Source organism: Myotis nattereri (genome assembly GCF_964212035.1).
Source record: "Myotis nattereri genome assembly, chromosome: 6".
Lineage (NCBI taxonomy): Eukaryota > Metazoa > Chordata > Mammalia > Chiroptera > Vespertilionidae > Myotis > Myotis nattereri.
The window spans coordinates 41,090,548-41,113,222 of NC_138081.1; the positions used below are offsets into that span (position 1 = coordinate 41,090,548).

The 22,675-nt window shown below is 37.0% G+C and overlaps 1 protein-coding gene across 1 annotated transcript in view; it reads right to left on the bottom strand.

Moving 5' to 3' along the window:
* The window catches only part of ELOVL4 (ELOVL fatty acid elongase 4), a 34,855-nt gene that overhangs the window by 10,399 nt on the left and 1,781 nt on the right, over positions 1-22,675 (bottom strand). The gene's annotated exons all lie outside the window — the stretch shown is intronic.

Consider the following 22,675-nt stretch of genomic DNA (forward strand, 5'->3'; position numbering starts at 1 on the left):
TCCATGAATCAATTTTAAAAAGGTTCTAACAGAAGTAAAATATTTCTAAGACAAGCATGAAAATGAAATATGCAGTTAACAAAAATTAATTTTCTAATACATTTTAAGGAGATATTAAAATTAAATTTTATATTTCTAAAAGTTAAACAGCATTTAAAAGATTGTGAAACTAATGTCTAATTTCTTCTTGGTAAAGCAAAGCATTTCTATGTTCTATTTTCAGGAATATTATATACTTTTAAAATAGTAAAAAAAAAAATAATAATTCTACCTTTTAGCCAGTTCCCAAAACTAACAAAATAAATTTAATTTACTTGCTCATTACAATGTCCTGTATTTTAAACTGTCCATTTTAATAAAACTACATATTAATTATATTTCAAAATATTTTACTTAAAACTAAATGAATGTTTTTATATACTATCAAAAGAAAATAAGATTCAAGACATAAAACACAACTGAAAAAATATTTAATCACAGTCTCCAAAGTCAGGAAGTAATATAATAACTATGGTTTCTATAAAATAAGAGTTGCTATCAAGGTAGAATAGTGACTTTAAAGAAAACAAATACGAGAACAAGAAAAACTGACTTTATTTCATAGCTTATAGGAAGTCTATTATCTGTCTATTCATGGAAATTATGGTTCTACCATTTGAATCAGAACGTATTCCAGACTTAAAATAAACTAAAACACTTAAAAGAACAGGAGAGAGAGTAAATCTCTCATAGGAGGGAGGAGTGGTATTTTTGTTTGAAGACATTGTGTCACTATGGTCCTATCAGTAATTGTACACTTTTCCTTAATGTTAGCATTTTATCTTTCTCTGATCATATCTTTCTATGCCAAAGGCCTCCTTAAATTTAGGGGTACTTATCTATTTAGATCTTTATTTTTCTACATTATATAAAAGTTTAACACAAACCCCCTAAACCTTAAAGCCTTCTCTACTTCAGGTCACTAAAGGAGGAGCTGCTATAGTGTGCTATTCTTATCCACAAACTTGAGGGCAGGTACTTTTTTTTCCCATGACATTGAAAAAAGAGCTGCTTTAAGAAATAAGCTATGTAACAAAGAAAGGAAGATAAATTCATCTGTAAAGAGATTCTAATTTCTAACATCAAAGATCATTTCTCACTCTAATCCACACACAGAATTCCTACTATCTCCAAAGGATGTTCTGAACAATAATGTGCATGGGCACAATGTCTTCATGTCCTTCATCTATAAAACCAGATATGGGGTAAACTAGATTAGTGCTTCTCCAACAGGAGGAGGAGGAGGGGGGGGGAGGGGGGGAGGGGGAGGGGGAGGGGGGAGGAGGAGGAGGAGGAGGAGGGGGAGGGGGAGGAGGAGGGGGAGGGAGAGGAGGAGGAGGAGGAGGAGGGGAGGGGGAGGGGGAGGAGGAGAGGAGAGGAGGAGGAGGGGGAGGGGGAGGGGGAGGGGGAGGAGGAGGAGGAGAGGAGGAGGGGGAGGAGGAGGAGGAGGAGGAGGAGGAAGAATCATCATCATCATCACCTGGGGAGGAAGGAGATGCTAAAATGCAGTGTCTGACTCAGTAAGGCTGGGATGTAACCCATTTTTAGGAAGATTCTGCATTTTTTAGAAAGCTCCAACTGAGGCTATGCTAATATTCCATGGACCAACTTTTAAATACCAAGAAACTAGGTGATCCCTTAGTGTTTTTTTAACTTCTGAAAATTGTTACTTTTTAAAATAATAATTAGGAGGAAGAATGGAATTGAAGGTGAGGAAAAGCGGATCAAGAAAATAGGCAATTTTCACTGACCAGGAGACCCATTTTATACTGCCAAAGCACCTGCACATGTTTCTGTTCCATTAGAGCAGTGGTCGGCAAACTCATTAGTCAACAGAGCCAAATATCAACAGTACACGATTGAAATTTCTTTTGAGAGCCAAATTTTTTAAACTTAAACTATATAGGTAGGTACATTGTTGTTAACTTAATTAGGGTACTCCTAAGCTGGCCTTTGTTAAAAACGTCCTCAATCTGATGAGGTACATTCGCTGAGGTCGACACCTTCCAACTCTCCCATCCACACTCCGTCTTGTACACTTGTTTCATCTATCTGCTTTCCGAAAACCGACTTCTGTGCATGGGCCACGAAGTTTCAATTGCACTGTACGTGCGCGCCCGCACGTGGTATTTTGTGGAAGAGCCACACTCAAGGGGCCAAAGAGCCGCATGTGGCTTTCAAGCCGTGGTTTACCGACCACTGCATTAGAGCACTCATCACCTTGTTCAGTCACCTTCCTTTAAAATGTAATCTCCCTGAAGGTAGGGGCTGGGTCTTTCATTCTTATATTGCAAGGCCTATCAAGGCGCCTAAAAATTTATTTAATGAATAAATGAAGAGTGGATTTTTTCATATCAGTCCTTTATTCTCGATCCCTTCAGTGAAATCCAACTGCACATTTACTGATATTCAAGGCTTCTTCAGTGTACAACCCCTTCCTACAGCTATTGCCAGATACTCCTCTATGTTGGTACACAACTTTAACCTGAAGTTAACACCACCTCAACCAGGTATTTAGTGAGTACATGTGTGCCCTATGAGGCTTAATGTCTTTAATGCTTTCTCCAAGAGAAAAAAGGTAATGCCCTTACTTCTTTGCCCAACAACACACGTCATGCATTCATGCAGCAACCACTTAACAATCACTTTCTGCCTATAGAGAGGCCACATTTCACACAAGATCCTTCTCAAATTAGCCCTTCCAGCTCTCAAAAATTCCACTTCCAATGATTATTATGAAAGTTGTAGTAATTGTCAGCGACCTGAACAACATAACAATTCCCATGCTACAATATTTCCATGAAATTTCCCACCTTTGCAGTTATTTGTGTCCTTCTGAATTTACTTGCATTAATATTTCAGTTAGTACTCAAACAACATTCAAATGCCCAGCATGTTTCCTTTTCCACTAAAAAGAAGGACTGAGTGCATCACAATAGAGTTATACAACAATATGAAAATTCACTATTACTAACAGGTCCCCTCAAGTCTTGAACCAAAAAAAAAATAAAATTAAATTATAAGGAAATAGAACAGTCAAGGAAAATAATGAGTACTGAAGCTTTATATAATCTGTATTACGTTAACATAATGAATTATCAAGAAGGTAGAGAGACTAGCCAAAGAACATATATACATAGCCCATGGCCACAGACCAAAGTCTGGTGAAGGCCAGGGGAGGAGGTGGGCAAAGAGGGAGAAAAATGGGGGAAATCTGTAATAGTGTCAACAATAAAAATAAATTTTTAAAAATGAATTATCCAGTTTTTCATTAAATCAAATGTTTAAATAACTTAATTGTAAATTACGTGCCCTATTCATTTAAGTTACACTGAATCCAAATATAGATTATGCATATTAGAGTAAAAGAATATATTTTTCTAGTATGTTGTCAATATCCTAATCCTACACAGTTATGGGTGGGATCCAATACCATGAATTTATTAGTGGGAGGGGGGATTCTATTAAAAAATCCTGTCCCTTCTGCCACCACTAGAGTCAAATTCTGTCAACAGGAATATCAAAATTCAACTGGCTTTATGTAACATTCTTGGGAAATCTCTGTTTGAAAAGTTTTTTTGGAGGAGGTCTATATGGCACACATATAAACTGACTCTAATCAAACTGTCTCAATTTTATACTTTATAGTATTAATAGGTTTATTAATATGCTTATGCCTTTGTGTCTTAGTGACTTTGCTCTTATTTTGAGCCTATCCTATATAATAAAGAGCTAATACGCCAATTAGATCGGACGGCAGAAAGACCTTCCAGAATGACCTTCTGGATGACCTTCTGGACCAGTTGCGGGGGGAGGGGGGGAGAGATCCGGGCCATGAGGCAGCTGCGGCTTCGAGGGCCTACTCTTGCACGATTTAGAAATGATCCCTTTATCTTAAAAATTAGATTCAGAGAGCTTAAGAGACTTGCCCAAGAAGGCGGAGCAATAGCCCCATGTATCCTGCCAGCTATTCCAGTGCCACTCAGTCACCATGTCCATTCATTTTGAGATACTGAGCAAAAAGAGAAAAAACTCATAGACATGGACAACAGTGTGCCAGAAGGAGAGAAGGGTGGAGGCAAGTGGAGGAGGCCATAAGGGGGATAAATGGTGATGGACACACAATACAGTGCAGATGATGTGCTATAGAACTGTGCACCTGAAACCTGTATAATTTTGTTAACCAGTGTCACCCCAAATAAATTTAATAAAAAGGAAAAAAATTAAGGGAGAAAGTTTCCTAATTTCTTTCTAAATTATGGGTACAAATGATATTTTAAGATAGAATTCAAGTGAAAGAAAATGAGAGACCTACAAAAGTTCCCTTAACAGGAAAAAACAACCAAGAGACACTCAAAGAAACCAAGTTTCACATTTTCTTAGGTGCTGCATCTGGCAGACCTGGCCTAGGACCACGAATGCTTTGGAAACCATGACACAAAGCGTGATGGGATAGGAGGAAGGATGTCTAGCCTGCAAAAAAAAAGAGACTTCATCACATACCAAAGGATCTAAAGAAAGATTAGATTTATTCTCTATTTTCAGAGTACAGAATTAGAACCAATGAGAAGTTTTAGGAAGCTAAGTTATCCCTAAATTCAGAAAATTCTAACTATTGGGTCTTTCTTTCTGTAAGTAGAAATTTATTTTTTGGTAATGAGTTCACTATCCTGGTTTTAAAGTAAATTTAAGCAAACCTAAAGCTAAATATTAAATCAAGTAAGTCTAGTTCATGAGCAAGTTCATGAGATGTTTCTCTCACATCTATGTTTCTCACATTGATGTTTCTCTCTTTCTCTCTCTCTCTCTCCAATCAATTTTTTGAAATTGGAAAAAAAGAATTACCAAGACACATTACTTTAACCCTCCCAGACCCTTTAGGGTTAACTCTTTCTTGGGAAATACTTTCTATTTAAAACACTGTGGCTGCTTCATAAAGCTCATACCAAGTGGGACTGATTTATTTACAAACATTATATAATTTTATCTGTATTAAAGCCATGTCATGTTTATACAACCGTATGTGTGTCAAAACTCACAAATTACAGGGGATTGTCAGGGGCGGGGGGGAAAAGGAGACATATGTAATATTCTTTGTAATACTTTAAGCAATAAAACAATTTAAAAAAAGTAAAAAAAAAAAAAAAAAACCTCACAAATTCATCATTAAAAATTAGAGTTAATTTTATTATGTGTAAATTATACCTTTATAAAAAATGGGAAGAAAAATTATCTGTTTAAATGGGGCTTCCCTTAAAAAAACCCTCCACCAACAGGGTTTTTTAAATTGAATTTATTGGGGTTACATTAGTCAATGAAATTATATAGTTTCAAGTACACAATTCTACAATACATCATCTGAACATTACATGGTGTGCATCAAAGTCTAATTTACTTATGGAAGTAAACCATTTATCTCTCATTTACCCTCTTCCACCTGCCTTCATCAGACCCCTTCCCTCTGGTAATCATCATACTATTGTCGGTATCCATGACCCATCAATAGGCTTTTATTCCTAACCTGATTTGTATCTTAAAATCCCAGAGATTTTAAGGGTAAATAGAACAGACTTTCAAGTCAGGCTCTCCACCTCTTCTGATCTAAGTGATTTGGGGCAGGTTACTTGTTCCTTGACCTCTCAAAACTCATCTATTAGAGGAGAAGACAGACATGAAAAATCAATTGCTGTGCAGGATAATGAAAACAATATCAGAGGCTAGTCTAAAGAACAATGTTAGGACAGGAGAGAATAAACAATGTTTATTCTTGAAGAATAAAAGAGAAATTTGTCAAGCAAATAGGGAGGGAGAAAAACATATGTACAAAACATATAGCCCAAAAGCAAAAAGCAAAAAGCACTTATTTTAGCAACAGAGCAGGCCTGAAGTAGGGGTTATACAAGGAGAGATGGCAGGAAATTGAAGATGTATAGGTTAGATCAGACCTGGGAGAGTCTGATAAGAATCATCTGCTTGTTAAAAAACAGATTCCTAGGCCCCACCCCAGATCTACTGAATCAAAATCTCTGTGGGTGGGACCCAACACTATAATCTCCAAGTGCCCCTGGTGATTCTGATGGGCAGCCAAACTTGGAGACCACTAAATTGCAAGAAATGATGGAAACTGCACTGGTGATAGAAAAGATGGGCAGATAAGAAAGTTACAAGAATAAATCTATAGACTTGGTGACTGATATGGATATAAGAGGTGAGACTGAAAGTTCAGGATTACTCCCAGATTTCTGGAGTTGCTGGTGGCATAGATGGTGAAGTCATGATCCAGGACAGAGCATAAAGGAAAAGGAGTAGATCTGGAAGGAGATGATCAGGTAAACTTTAAACATCTTGTGTTTGAAGTACTTGTGCGGCATGTAGGAGGAAGTATCCAGTGGGCTCTCAGCCGCAGAGGACTGCCAGGGCTGCAGACACATAGGAGTCTGGCAATGAAAATCACACCCGTGTTTGAAATCACAAGGAGAAGAGCACATAGAATAAAAAGAGCACAAAGAGTAAAATGAGCAAGGAATGAATCCTGGGGGGGACACTTATGGGAAGACTGGGAGAAGTAAATGGTTTCAAAGTAGCCAGAGAAGAAGGAAGAGAATAACATCATGGAAACCGAGAGTAAGATTTTTCCAAAATGATGGGGTAGGCAATGGACACTACAGATGCAGAATCAACTGTCCTTTTCTTTTTAGTGAAGAAATAATATGTCAGAGAGTTGATGTGTGCTGATTAAATGTGAAATTTCCTAGTAAACATGGATATCACAAAGTCATTCCTTCTGTGGCACCGTTTCCCTCTCCATTCCAAATCTTCACAAGTGTATCTTATGTCAGGAATAATCTGAGACCCTCTCATTAAAAGTCAAGCTCTTTGATGTCTTGTAGGCCCTTTCTTCCTAACCTAGAGGAATTCTCAAGGTTCTGAGTATGGACTCTCAAGTCAGGCCATCAGCATTGGAATACTACCTCCCCCATTTACCAGCTGAATAAACCTGAGCAAGTTACTTACTCTGGCCTTATGATAAAAAGGGGGGTTCTTAGGAGAAATAAAATACTCCATGTACAGTGTCTGACACAGAATAAGAGCTCCATAAATGTTGGCAATAATCATTATTATTGACAATAATCCAACCACTCTTCCAAGAGAAGAGTTAAACCAAATTAAAGAAAAATTACCATCAACAATAAATATTAGGGAAAAGTTTAAACTGAGAAAACAGAACATTTTATAATTTATTCATGAGAGCAAATGCATAGCAAGTCTAACTCTGAATTTTGAATTATTTAGGAAGGCTGTTTTTTTATTTTTTTAATATATTTCTATTGATTTCAGAGAGGAATGGAAAGGAATATGTTTATACTATACAGCCAAATCATATGCCCTGACCAGGAATTGAACCTCAACCTCCTGGTTCATAAGTTGAAGCTCAACCACTAAGCCATGCCGGGCAAGAGAGGCTGTTTTTTTTCTTTGTTTTTTGTTTTGTTTTGTTTTTAAAAAACAACAAGACGTTGTTTTAAAGAAAATGTAAGTCAGATGTAATAAATAATAAAAAAATTCTAATCCATCCAATAGTTTTTAATTAACCCAAGTTCTTTAGAAACCTCTATTTATATGCAAACAACTATAATAAATTTTCACAACCAATTATCAGTGCATATCAGCAACTTCCTTAAATATCTCTAACAGATCTCTTTTTTTTTGAAAGGCTGATATCTTTTAAAGCTTTTTAGAACTCAGGATTTCTACCAGTCAGCATTAACTTACTTACTTACTTTTTTTTTTTTCTTTTTTTTTTTTTAGCATTTGCAGGAAGTTTTATTTATTTTTTATTTTTTTAAATATAAAAAATTTTATTGATTTTTTTACTTTTAATTTTATTTTATTGATTTTTTTACTGAGAGGAAGGGAGAGGGATAGCGAGTTAGAAACATTGATGAGAAACATCGATCAGCTGCCTCCTGCACACCCCCTACTGGGGATGTGCCCGCAGCCAAGGTATATGCTCTTGACCAGAATCGAGACCAGAATCGAACCTGGGACTCTTCAGTCCTCAGGCCAACGCTCTATCCACTGAGACAAACCCGTTAGGGCAGCATTAACTTTCTTCCACAATTAGTCTAAGCTCGCCATCATATCCCATCCCAAAAAATTAATAAAGTGTTTTCTCTACAGGCACAAGGGCTTGTACAGTGGATGCACCAAGCAAATGGCCGAGGACTAGCAGACTGAATGAAGGTCACAAAGTATCTAGAAAATAAATTACTATTATTATAGCTACTGCTACTATGAGAATAGACATTCAGGACATTTCTAAATTGCCCTTTTGATTCAGATAAAATGAGCAACAGCTACTGATCAAAATGGTTCTAAAAGTTATACAGTCCCTGTTGGGGTAAAAAAAACCAAAAAACCCACAAATAAATGTTCTATAAAAATTCATGCCATTGTTTGTCTTTCTTAAGTATATTTTAAAATCAATAGCAGAAGAACATTTTTAAATTTGTCTTTTTCCATAGTAGTACAAGTAGCAGATTATCAAAGAAATTAGGAATACACTTTGGTTCAAAGTGTGGTCCATGCACCAGCAGAAAAGCAACTCCTGGAAGCTTGCTAGCAGAATCTCAGGTTTCACTCCAGACCTACTAAGCCAGAATCTGTATTTTAATGATTCTCAAGTGATTTTACATATTAAAGTCTAAGAAGAACTGCTAGTTTGCCTGGCCAGTGTTACTCAGTGGTGGAGCACTGACCTATGAACCGGGTCACGGTTCGATTCCCAGTCAGAGCATATGCCAGGTTGCAAGTTCGATCCTCAGTAGGAATAGTGCAAGAGGCAGCTGATCAATGATTCTTTCTTATCATTGATGTTTCTCTCTCTCCCTTCCTCTCTCTGAAATATATATATATATATAAAGAAATATGGGCCTACTTTATATACTATATAACCAAATCATAAAAGTTTGATTAATTTTTCCTAGAATCTACCTGAAATCAGCTACTTCTTTCTCTTCTAACAAGTATGTCTATTTCACCTACCAAAAACAAAAGCAAAACACAAGTCTGACAACCAACTAGAAATGTTGGTATTCAACACATCAAGAAGTATATACAACACATTCTCTGAAACTATTCATCCTCCTTAAGTTAGAACCAATAGTGTCAAATCAACTCCATTTTCTTTACACCTGGCTACGAATCATTGATATGTAAGTGATATTGTTAAAAATCCATTTGCCTTTACAGACTACACAAAAATAATAGTTATTCCATATGACACTGCACTTAAAAGCACCTCAAAGGCAAACTGCAGTCTTTTTCTTACGGAGGTAGTCATGTCTTTCTCCATTTACTATAATGTCATGAGGGCCCTTATTTCTTAAAGTATCTCTATAAGAATACCTGGTATATATAAGCAGCCTCAGCCCTTTGTTAAAATAAATTTTTAATAAAAAATGTAAATAACTGTTGTCAAGAAGAGGTTGAGAAAGATTTTATCTCTATGACAGGAATAAACTAACACCATAAGAGTCCATAAGGACTCTTCTAGGTACTAATCTAAAATATGGTGCTTAATATAGTATTCTCCAAGCCAAGTAAGAGCTTGGGCATCAGTGGGGTGAAAAAGGCAGAAACGGAGGAGAAAGGGTCTTCACATAACTTGATACAATGGGACAGGAAACGACCTGATATATACTCTGGGGAAAAATACAGATTCTGAAATTAGTGGATAAATGAGAGTCATTAATTTCCTACCGAGTCAGTGTGATGAGCAGGGAAATTTCTTTTACCCCCTAGGTACACAGGGAAGAGGATGATGATGGCTTGAGCTTGGATGAGCACCTGGATGAATTTAAGGAAAGGACAGCTTTGGCAGAATAGAGAGGTGGTCCAGGCAGAAAGTGGGTTACAAAATGACAAAGAGGTCAGTGTGTGATGGGCAGACAGGAAGGAGACAGTCACCAGCAAGGCGAGGGTAAACTGCGGTATCTGAAGTCTGAGGGAACAAATGGCCTGAGAGGAGTCCAGCGCAGAGTTGGAACAAGAGGGCAAAAAATGTTTTATGTAACTCAGTTTCTAACAGTCACCAAAGAGGCTAAAACAATGAAGGGAGAAGTTAAAAAGCAGAGAAAAAAAGAAATTTGGTTCCAAGTTTGTCTAAACACAGATCAGAATAAAAGTAGAAAGTGAGAGAAATTATAGGATTTCCCACAGAGAGCAGATAAATAAGGATGCATTCAGAGGCTGCAAAGGAGAAAAGACAGTAACACAGATGGGATGAGTGACTATGTGATTCAAGCTGAAGATTAATTACTATGAGGTCTAATTTGGGAGAGTAGGTATTAGATGGATAATCCAGGGAAAATTGGTTTTCTCACTAGGAAAATAGGGATAATAGTACGTAGGTAAAAGGAAAATGAGAATTAAATGTAATAATATACATATAAATCATTGGACACAGTGCCTGGAACTCAGTAAGCATCCAATAAATGTTCACTGTTATCAGCAGGCAATAAAGCAGTATTTGTTGGATGAATAGGGAGGTTGTACTGCTGCATGAAAAGGTCATTCACATAAAGGAGAAGACTCAATTCCAGCTGTTACTTCCCAGCTGTGCAGTTTTAGGTCTATTTCTTCATCATACAAGAGTAAAATACTACCTACCTTATAGGGATTCTATGAACATTAAATAAGATAAGGTGTATAAAATGCACACTACAGCATTCTATAGTCCATATGGTCCTTTAATAGAAGCTCAATAAGTAGCAGTGAGTTTCACCATGTGCAGATGATAGCTAAATTTGTGGCTTAAAAAAAAATGGCAAGAGGGGAAGGGATGGGGAGGATGAAGATTAGACTTTGGGTGGTGAGCACAGAATGCAATGTACAGATGATGCATTATAGAACTGTAGACTTGAAACATGTTGCTAACCAATGCTATCCCAATATATTTAACTTTTTTGAAATGCATATTCATAAAAGCCAGTTCCTAGGGAAAGAGGAAACAATACCCAGGTGGGAGGAGATGTGGTACAAGAAGAGATCTGGGGGAAAAGATATATATATATATAATACAGAAGAATACTAGTAATGCCTCATATCCTGGGAGCCAAGATAGAATGTAGGTAAATAGTTTCCTTCTCACTCAAGTTTTCACATTTTGCTGAGATTTTCAGAAATTTCATGAAACTTCCTCCCTGTGCTAATGTGAGAAATTCAGAGTCCAAACCTCCCCTTTTGTGCTGCCAATGGTATTAATTTAAGGCTTTAAGAAGATTGAAATGGTGTTTCCCTCTAGAAAAAAAAAAAAGACTGAAGATACAATTGGAGTGTATATATGTGTTTCAATGGGAAGTTTGGCCAAAATCTTCTCTTGCTAACAGTTCTATAAGCTGAATATCCACTGTACATCCTGAATTTAATCCTTTTCACTAATTAACAATAGTTTCTATTTTTTATATTATAAAATTTGGCAAACACTTCATGATTCACTTTGATATATTTTTTAAGGTCCTAGCTACTCTACCATATGGAAGTCAACTTCATCTTCTCAAGCTAAATATCACTTTTTATATTTTATATGTAAATTATACAATATATTCATATATATGATATCTATAATAATAAAAGCATAATATGCTAATTAGACCAGATGTCCTTCCAGATGAAGCTGGGGCTGCTAGGGAAGCCCAGGTCCCGGGTGCCAGAGGGAAGCTGGTGCCGGCAACTGGGGGAAGGAAGGCCTACTCTTGCACAAATTTCGTGCATCAGGCCTCTAGTAAATATATAAATTTATATAAATAAATATCACTTTTTAGTATATGTGCTGCTGAAGCGAGCACAATAAATATCACTTTTTAATTTAATTTTATACAACAGCCTCTTTGAGCATTTCAAATGTCTTTCTTTAGATTATCTCTGGTGGTATAATGACTTTGCTCAGATTTAGTATTCTAAATAGTGATACTTTGTAGATGAGATAGCAGTTAAGATAAAGTAAAATAGCCCTGGCTGGGTAGCTCAGTTGGTTGGAGTGTCGTCCAGTACACCAAAAGGTTGTGAGTTCAATTCCTGATCAGGGCACATACTTAGGTTGCAGGTTGACCCCTAGGTTGGGGCACATATGGGAGGTAAACAATCTTTCTCTCGCTCTCTCTCTAAAATCAATAAAAAACATTTCCTCAGGTGAGGATTAAAAAATATACATAAGGTAATATAAGAGAACATAAACAGGTTAGAGGGCTGATTATTGCTTTCCTGCTTGGCTAGTGTGATGGGTAACAAAATGACCTGTTTAGACCCATTTCCAATATAGTGTTCATCAGTAAGTTATTTAGCTTCTATGACTCTCAAGGACTTCCACACACATGGAAATAACAATGCTTGCCAGGACTACCTTCCAGGTTGTTGTGAAGTTCTTGGTCAAACTTGAAAGCAAAATACAAAGGCAAGGTTGTCTTCCTTGTTATCTGCTACTCTAGCCCCTAGGGACTTCTGTTAAGGCAACAGCTACGCATACTTTTTATAAAGCCATTTTTTCTAAAAGTTGAAAAAATAAAAGAATCAACTGATTGCCCTAACCAGTTTGGCTCAGTGGATAGAGCGTCGGCCTGTGGACTCAAGGGTCCCAGGTTCGATTCCAGTCAAGGGCATGTACCTTGGTTGCGGGCACATCCCCAGTAGGGGGTGTGCAGGAGGCAGCTGATCGATGTTTCTCTTTCATCGGTGTTTCTGACTCTCTATCTCTCTCCCTTCCTCTCTGTAAAAAATCAATAAAATATATATTTTTTAAAAAGAATCAACTTATTTATCACTGAACACCGAATAAAGATAATTTCAAGAGGTGCTATCATATTAATTACATAATATGTTAAATTTGTTTTTAATTGATAAAAAACACACACAATTTACCACCTTAGCCATTTTTAAGTGTATAGTTCAACAGTGTTAAGTATATTCACATTATTGTGCAACCAATCTCCAGAACTTCTTCTTCTTGCAAAACTGAAACTCTGTATCATTAAACAACTCCTCATCCCCTCCTTTGCCCTAGCCTAGCCCTTTTCTGTTTCTATGAATTTGACTACTGCAGAGATCTCATATAAGTATTTGTCTTTTTGTGCCTGGCTTTTTTTCATTTAGCATACTGAAAAAAGGTTCATTTATTTTGTAGCATATGCCAGAATTTTCTTCCTTGTAAGGCTGGATAATATTCCATTTTATGTATATACCATATCTTGTTTATACATCCATCCATCACTGGACATTTGGGTTGCTTTCACCTCCTGGCTATCATGAATAACGCTGCTATGAACATGTATATGTAAAAATCTGTGAAATTTTTTAATACATATCTTGTGCCTAAGTTTTCAGTTAATAAACAAATAAAAATGAAAACAAAGAAGCTTATTTTGACTATTCCAGTTCAAAATCACAAATGCCTATATGTGATCATATCTAAAATTAACTGATTCTTTCAGTGGATTAATGCATTTTCATTTCAAATTCCAAGACTTATATTCTAATTATAATAGAATAAATTATAATATTCTGTGAAGAAAATATATAACAAATGTAAGATTTTTTTAAAATTACTCTTTTAGTTAAGAAACACACCAAAGCCATTTAGTTTATTTTGTTTTCCCCAAGACTTACATATTTTTAGTAATTTTACAAAAAGTTTACATCACACTTCCAAATTTAAATTAGAAATTCTCAAAGATAAAGTGTCTATAATTGGAAATCTTTTGTAATGATGTATGATAAAATTTTGCATTTTATAGAAAAAAATATAACAAATTTCAACTATAGAAGCCATTGCTTTAGGAGATATTCTGAAGATTCAATAAAGTGGTCTTAAGAGATCATGTACTGTTACCAAGAATCGAACTGTTATCCCCTGGTTCATAGTAAGCTCAAGCCTCTCATGATTTAGGTAGAAATAGGAGACCAAAGAACCATGAATAACTTGCCCAAGACCATGTAACAAGCATCCTCAGCAGTTGCACATTATATAATAAATGTAATGTATGATTATATACATTATATGTATAATGCATAATGGACCTATTCTTTAATATTATTGCTACTACTCTTGGCAAAATAGTTAATCTTGGTTAGTCAAGGAATATTTAGATAATTAAATAGGTACAGTATTACAGCAGTACTATGTACTATAACAGTGCTATGCCAATGCAGTTGCTAAAATATCGTATCCCTTTGTTTTTCTGTTCCTTTACTTACTTCTTATGGAGAATATAAGCGAAAGTAAAAAAGACTAAATATGAAAGTTACTTCTATTTGGGCAGTACTGATAACTGTTTTGTTGGAAAGATAGTAATTATTGCATAGATGAGATTTTTGAATTACTGATCAATGTTTATCTGAAATTGCTTTATGTATTTAAAGAATTTTATTTTAAAAAATATATTAGAATTGCTTTCAGAGAGGAAGGGAGAGGGAGAAAGAGAAACATCGATGATGAGAGAGAATCATTGACTGGCTGCCTCCTGCATGACGCCTACTGGGGATTGAGCCCGCAACCTGGGCATGAGCCCTGACCAGAAATCAAACTATTACCCCCTGGTTCATAGGTCGACACACAATCACTGAGCCACACTGGCTGGGCTATTTAAAGAATTTTTAAAAAGTGCGTCTATACCCAGAATTTTAAAGCTGAGTGAGACCTTAGAGATTACTTAATTCAACTCTCTCTATTTACACATGAAAACAGTTGAGGTAGGAAAAGCAAATAGACTTGACCAAACTCTCAAAGCTAATTAGCAGGAGATCCAGGACTAAAGCCTGGGTCATCTAAATCCCAGTCCAGTGTTCTTTCCATTCTCTATTCCATGTTGCCCTCCTCACTTTCACACACTTCACAATGCTGCATAGGCAATGAAGAGAGAAGAAGAATTATGTCTGATTTCATATTTCATGAAAATAACTGTTCAGTGCTAATAAATAATTTAATGGTTTGATTCCTTCATTAAATTTAGCCAACATCAATTGACTAACTTACGATCGAAATCATTTAAAAAATGTGTTCTATGATTTAGTGTGGTCCAAAACCTTATTAGTGTTTAGTAATCAGAATATCTCACTATTTGAAATTAGGCTAGGTTAAGGGGGTCATCTTCTCAATACGTATGAAATTAACATGTGCCACTCCCTAGTGTTGGGGAGAAAAATCCCCAGTTAAAAGGTAAATAGCCGTAACCGGTTTGGCTCAGTGGATAGAGCATCAGCCTGTGGACTGAAGGGTCCCAGGTTCGATTCCGGTCAAGGGCATGTACCTTGGTTTTGGGCACATCCCCAGAAGGGGGTGTGTAGTAGGCAGCTGATCGATGTTTCTCTCTCATCGATGTTTCTAACTCTCTATCCTTCTCCCTTCCTCTCTGTAAAAATTCAATAAAATATATATTTTTTAAAAAAGGTAAATAATAATGGCTTAAACAATTCAAGACAATGAAATCACAGAAAAAATGGTATGTACCATGGGTAATTGCTAAAAGAAATGGGATCACATAAAGCAATAAAGGTTCTAGGGTACCATGGCCAAGAAAGGCTTTATAAAGGAGGGAAACTGCTGGGTTCAGGTGAAGGGCCATCTGTAGAGGTAGACTGGGGAAGGGCAGGTGGACATGCACAAATTTTACTCAAGGATGAACTATCCAAATTAGCTGGAGCTGCAGGTCTGTGGGCAGAGAAATACTGACTGACCAGTTTAGAAAGAAAATTTAGAAGCTGGTTTTGAAAGGCCAGGTATTTCCTCCCTTCTCTTTAATAAAAGCTCAAACCCATGTGATTTAAAAGTATATATTCTAATATTCTCATTCCAAGGGAAAATAAAACAATAGCACCTTGACTTGTTAAGGAAAAATGTCCTGATAATGAAAAGGAGGGAAAAAAGAACCATCCAAAATGAGAAAAGACAAATTCTGTTACACAACTCATTTCTGTGTTTAATTCAACACATATTTAACTCAAAATAAGTGACTCAAAATAATGATCCAAATCCAAAATAATACTTATTGTTAAAAATAATAAACCATTCACTAATGACAATATCATATGACTTGAGAAAAAACTAAAGCAAATTGAGTTTTTAAAGGATAACCAACTTCTGCCCAGCTAGCATGGTTCAGTGGCTGAGCATCAAACTGTGAACCAGGAGATCACAGTTCGATTCCAAGTCAGGGCACATGTCCAGGTTGCAGGCTCCATCCCCAGTGTGGGGTGTGCAGGAGGCAACTGATCAATAATTCTCTCTCATCACTGATGTTTCTATCCTCTCTCCCTCTCCCTTCCTTTCTGAAATACATACATACATAAATACCAACTTCTTTGTGGCTCTTAAGATCACAAAAGCATTGTCTGAAGTAATTATCTGTGTAATGCTTAAAACCTTTCTCCCTAAGCCAAAGAAACTAACTATAAAACTGTGTCCTGACACCAGTTTTAGAATCTGCATTTACCCTCTTGGAATTCCATCTGTGATAAAACTTCTGCTATATGCTGTTGGGGAAAAGAACAAAACTACACTGGAGTGAATTAAAAGACAACAGGAACCAACCAAACAAACAAAACCCCAGAAAACCCTTAAGTAACATGGACCTCTTAAAAGCTTCAGGGAGATTATTAACTCTAGAACAAGCACATCAAACTCACGGCCCTCGGGCCACATGCCTCATTTATTTGGCCTGTTTTAGCCTTTGAGTTTGACATGCTTGCTCTAGAACCCCATGGAAAACACTGACCAAAGGAGATCCTGTGTTAGGAACTGGGACTGCTATACTTATTTGTCTTTAATTGGCTGCCTAGAATTTGGAATGCCTTTTCTTGAGAAACATTGAAAACGGTGACTGGTAGGGTTCCAAGACTAATCCAAACAAGCAAACAGAACCTATTTTAGGTAATACATAAATAAAAATGTACACAGTAACTGTGATAAATAATAATTCTAATGTAAATATACTGTACAATGTTTAAGACACATGCTTCTCTATAACAGACCTGCTTTTAGCCCAACTTACTAGAGTTGAACTAAAGGTCCCCTCCTACAAGCCCCCAGTTTTGGCAAACCAGATGATTCACTGACCCTTAAGCACACTGCCAGTTCCCAGGAACTCTCTAACAGTATCCAAAACAACTTCACATGATGAAACATATTCTGAAACAGAGCTTTAATATTCTTGTCACAACACAAGACTGCAGTACAGGTAGAAGTAGAGAGAAGAGTAGAGAAGGACTTTTCTGACCTTTCCTAGGCCCCAAGTAGGCCTGACTGACAGATCACACTGCCCTCAGACCAGGGCCTTGGCCCTCTAGACTTCCTAAGCTGCATGAGGGCAATAATCCAGTGTTCTCATTCTCTCCTCAGAGCCCAGTACTGTGCCTGCACATGTGGAAAGAATGAATGATTATTTAAGCCTAGCTTCCAAACTTCACCATCACTTTTCCTCCTCCTGTACGATTCATCCCTCTCTCCCTTCTACCCCCTCCAAAGTTAATTTACGGACCCAGCAAGGCTGGTCTTTTATGCTCTAGCTTCAACTCCCAAGTAGACACAAATTTTTCACCAAAATGTTGGGTACTATATCTTTAAACAGAGAGCAGTGTCAAACACACACACACACACACACACACGCACGCACACACACATGCACAAATACACACACATATATGTGCATACATACTTCACGAAAAAATAGCTGTTTAAAAACATGGGATTAAAAAGAAATATGGTGGCTCAGGAGACATTTGGCCTTACTGTGGGGATGCTGGCTATTAATTCTTCAAATTTTTTTTTTTTTTGCTAAATATCAGTTACACAAGTTTACTAATAAGCATTATTTAAAATAATAAATGAACACAATGAATGATGTAGATAATTTGGGTATTTACAGACTGGGGAATATTTAGATTCATCAGTTCATATCTCTTGATTAGATTTCATTTTGAGTCAAGGATACCAGTCCTAATAATTTTAATATACTCATAAAGTAATAAAAGAAATAATAAACACAATGACATCAGAGTACCTCCTACTCTCATACCACCAACTGGCAAAAAGTCCCACATTAACAAACTACAAGTGCTGGAGAGGATGCGGAAAAAAAGGAACACTCGTGCGCTGCTGGTGGGAATGCAGACTGGTGCAGCCACTATGGAAGACAGTATGGAGTTTCCTCAAAAAGTGAAAAATGATGCCAAGAAATCTAAAGCATTTCTTTACACCAATAGTGAACTTACAGAAAGGGAGACTGAAAAAGCAATCCCATTTACCATCGCACCAAAAAAATTAAGATACCTAGGAATAAACTTAACTAAGGAGGTAAAAGACTTATATGCGAAAAACTATAGGACACTGAAAAAAGAGATAGAGGAAGACATAAACAGATGGAAGAACATACCGTGTTCATGGATTGGTAGAATCAACATCATCAAAATGTCCATACTACCCAAAGCAATCTATAGATTCAATGCAATCCCCATTACCAATGGCATATTTCACAGATCTAGAACGAACGTTCCAAAAATTCATCTGGAATAAAAAAAGACCTCGAATAGCTGCAGCAATCCTGAGAAAGAAGAACAAAGTAGGTGGGATCTCAATACCAGATATCAAACTGTATTACAAAGCCACTGTTCTTAAAACAGCTTGGTACTGGCACAAGAACAGACACATAGATCAATGGAATAGAATAGAGAACCCAGAAATTGACCCAAAGCACTATGCCCAATTAATATTCGACAAAGGAGGCAAGAGTATACAATGGAGTCAAGACAGTCTCTTCAATAAATGGTGTTGGGAAAATTGGACAGATACATGCAAAAAGATGAAACTAGACCACCAACTCACACCATACACAAAAATAAACTCAAAATGGATAAAAGACTTAAACGTAAGACCGGAAACCATAAAAATACTAGAGGAATCCTTAGGCAGCGAAATAGCAAACATATGTCAAAGGAATTTCTTCTCTGATAATGCTCCTAGGGCAATGGAAACTAAAGAGAAAATAAACAAATGGGACTACATTAAAATAAAAAGCTTTTGCATAGCAAAGGAAACCATCAACAAAACAACAAGAAGACCCACAGCATGGGAGAACATATTTGCCAATGATATCACCGATAAGGGTTTAATCTCCAACATTTACAAGGAACTCATGAAACTTAATAACAGGAAGATAAACAATCCAATCAAAAAATGGGCAATGGACCTATAGACACTTTTCGAAAGAGGACATACAGAGGTCATATGAAAACATGCTCAAAGTCACTAATTATAAGAGAGATGCAAATCAAAACGACAATGCGGCATCACCTCACACCTGTCAGAATGGCTATCATCAACAAATCAACAAACAACAAGTGTTGGAGAGGATGTGGAGAAAAAGGAACCCTTCTGCACTGCTGGTGGGAATGCAGACTGGTGCAGCCACTGTGGAGAACAGTATGGAGTTTCCTCAAAAAGCTACTTGCCGAAACCGGTTTGGCTCGGTGGATAGAGCGTCGGCCTGCGGACTGAAAGGTCCCAGGTTCGATTCCGGTCAAGGGCATGTACCTGGGTTGCGGGCACATCCCCAGTGGGAGATGTGCAGGAGGCAGCTGATCGATGTTTCTCTCTCATCGATGTTTCTAACTCTCTATCTCTCTCCCTTCCTCTCTGTGAAAAATCAATAAAATATATTTAAAAAAAAAAAAAGCTACAAATGGAACTCCTATTTGACCCAGTGATCCCACTTCCAGGAATATATCCCAAGAAGCCAGAAACACCAATCAGAAAGGATATATGCACCCCTATGTTCATAGCAGCACAATTCACCACTGCTAAGATCTGGAAACAGCCTAAGTGCCCATCAGCAGATGAGTGGATTAAAAAATGTGGTACATCTACACAATGGAATACTACGCTGCAGTAAAAAAGAAGGAACTCTTGCCTTTTGCAACAGCTTGGATGGGACTGGAGAGCATTATGCTAAGTGAAATAAGCCAGTCAGAGAAAGATAAATACCACATGATGTCACTCATTTGTGGAATATAGAGAACAACATAGACTGATGAACAGGGACAGATCCAAAGACAGAGAAACAGCAATCAGACTATTAATCCCCAGAAGGAAAGTAGGGGAGGGTGGGGGTAAGGGGAAGAGATCAACCAAAGGACTTATATGCATGCATATAAGCCAAACCAAAGGACATGGGCAACAGGGGGATGAGAGCATGAGTGGGGGGGAGGGGGGCTAATGGGGGGAATGAGGACACATTTGTAATTCCTTAACTAATAAAGAATTTAAAGATTTAAAAAAATAAAATAAAAAACAGGAGAAAAAAAAAGTTAAAAATGGAACTCCCATTTGACCCAGTAATACCACTTCGAGGAATATATCCCAAGAAACCAGAAACACCAATCAGAAAGGATATATGCACCCCTATGTTCACAGCAACACAATTTACCATAGCTAAGATGTGGAAACAGCCTAAGTGCCCATCAGCAGATGAGTGGATTAGAAAACTGTGGTACATCTATACAATGGAGTACTATGCTGCTGTAAAAGAAGAAGAAATTCTTACCATTTGCAACAGCATGGATGGAACTGGAGAACATTATGCTAATTGAAATAAGCCAGTCAATGAAAGAAAAATACCACACGATCTCACTCATTTATGGATAATAAAGACCATTATAAACTGATGAACAAAAATAGATACAGAGGCAGAGCAGCATCGAACAGACTGTCAAACTACAACAGGAAGGACGAGGAGAGTTGGGGGGGGTGCGGTAAGAGATCAACAAAAGGACTTGTATGCATGCATATAAGCATAACCAATGGACACAAGACACTGGGGGTATGGGAGGCCGGGGGAAGGGCAAGGGGGAAAAAAAAGGAGACATATGTACTACTCTTTGTAATATTTTAAGCAATAAAACAAAATTTTTAAAAAAAATCCCACATCAATCTATACTTTCCTATATAATATAAACCAAGATTAGTTTACTTATTAAAAATATCTGAAGCTATTAAATAAGGAAGTGGAAAAGTACTTGTTTTTCTAAACGTACAGCTCTTTCAAAGTTTCAATTCAATATATGAAGTGTCAATGATATAGTAAAAGTAACACTTTCTATATTAATAAACTATGGGCCATATGCTGTATTTGCTAGATATGTGCTGTTAGGAAGCCCAGTTTTATACATTGCTTTGGACATGTTTTATTAAATAGCATCCTTTGATAAAACAGCTCAAAATAGTATTTTTGCAGAAACTGTTTGCCCTAGGACAGTGGTCGGCAAACTCATTAGTCAACAGAGCCAAATATCAACAGAACAACAATTGAAATTTCTTTTGGGAGCCAAATTTTTTAAATTTAAACTTATATAGATAGATACATCATTATTAACTTAATTAGGGTACTCCTAAGGCTTAGGAAGAGCCACACTCAAGGGGCCAAAGAGCTGCATGTGGCTCGCAAGCCACAGTTTGACGACCACTGCCCTAGGACAAAAATATCTTGGATCATCAAATATATTCTACAAAACTGTAACTATTCCTGTTATAAAATAGATACATGTTGTTTACACTAAGATAGAACCATCAATGGAGAGAAATAGTCAATGAAGTAATAAAACAGAAAGACAGAAGCATATAACTACAGTTCTGGGGATGAAAGCACACAAAGGCATACAGTCTCGCTCATTTCTTGCTCTCCCTGAGTAATTCGTGTCCTCAAATAATTTATATTTCTCAAGACCATCTTTCTCTCCACCCATTTTTATTTTCCCCCTTTCCAAACATCAGACTCATCAACATTCTCTTCAGCCTCATCTAAGAGACTAGTTTTCTACTCTGAAACTCCTTCACCCATATTTTCATAAAATTATAGTGAGAAGAGATCATCTTGGAATTGGATCAGTGTTAATGAGTCAAAGAAAAGGTACCCCGAGAGCATGGAAGAGAGGGGAAGAGGCAGTGAAAGGAAATGGGACACCACAAGCTTCAGGTCTGATCTGCCTGAATCTGAAAAATACTCCTCTTGACACAGCAGCAAGGCAGAACAGGCTACATCCCACTAAGCCTCTAAGTTAAGAAATACCATCTACCTACACTAGGTAGCTGATTACAGAAAGCAAGGAAGCAGTCTCAGGTTTCGTAAGTGGATAGCCAGGGCACCTTTCCTCCATCTGCTAGTGAGAGGTCACCTGTGTCCCAGTGGCTACTCTCAAAGCTCACAATATTGTATTATTTTATGTCTTCCATGAGAGTCGCAAGCTTTCAAATAAGGCAACTGCATAACCCTCTCCTATTTCATTTGTGATTTTTACCAAAAACATCACTAAAAGAGATTTAACTATCACACAAAGATACATTCTATCTTTGTTCTCAATTCTCTCTGAGACTCAAGAGGTGGGAAGGGAATGACAGACAGGAATGAGAACTTCTGGGTGTGGCTCTGGACTATATGGAGATTGGAGGACCTTGACAATGTCTGAACTCTAAAGTATGCAAAGTGCAATTACCTGCCAAAGAGCTCTACAAAATTGTGTAATGGGAAACCCTGATGCAATGTTTAAATAACTCAAATCACTCCTGAGATGAAGGGAAGGATACATCTTTCCCAGC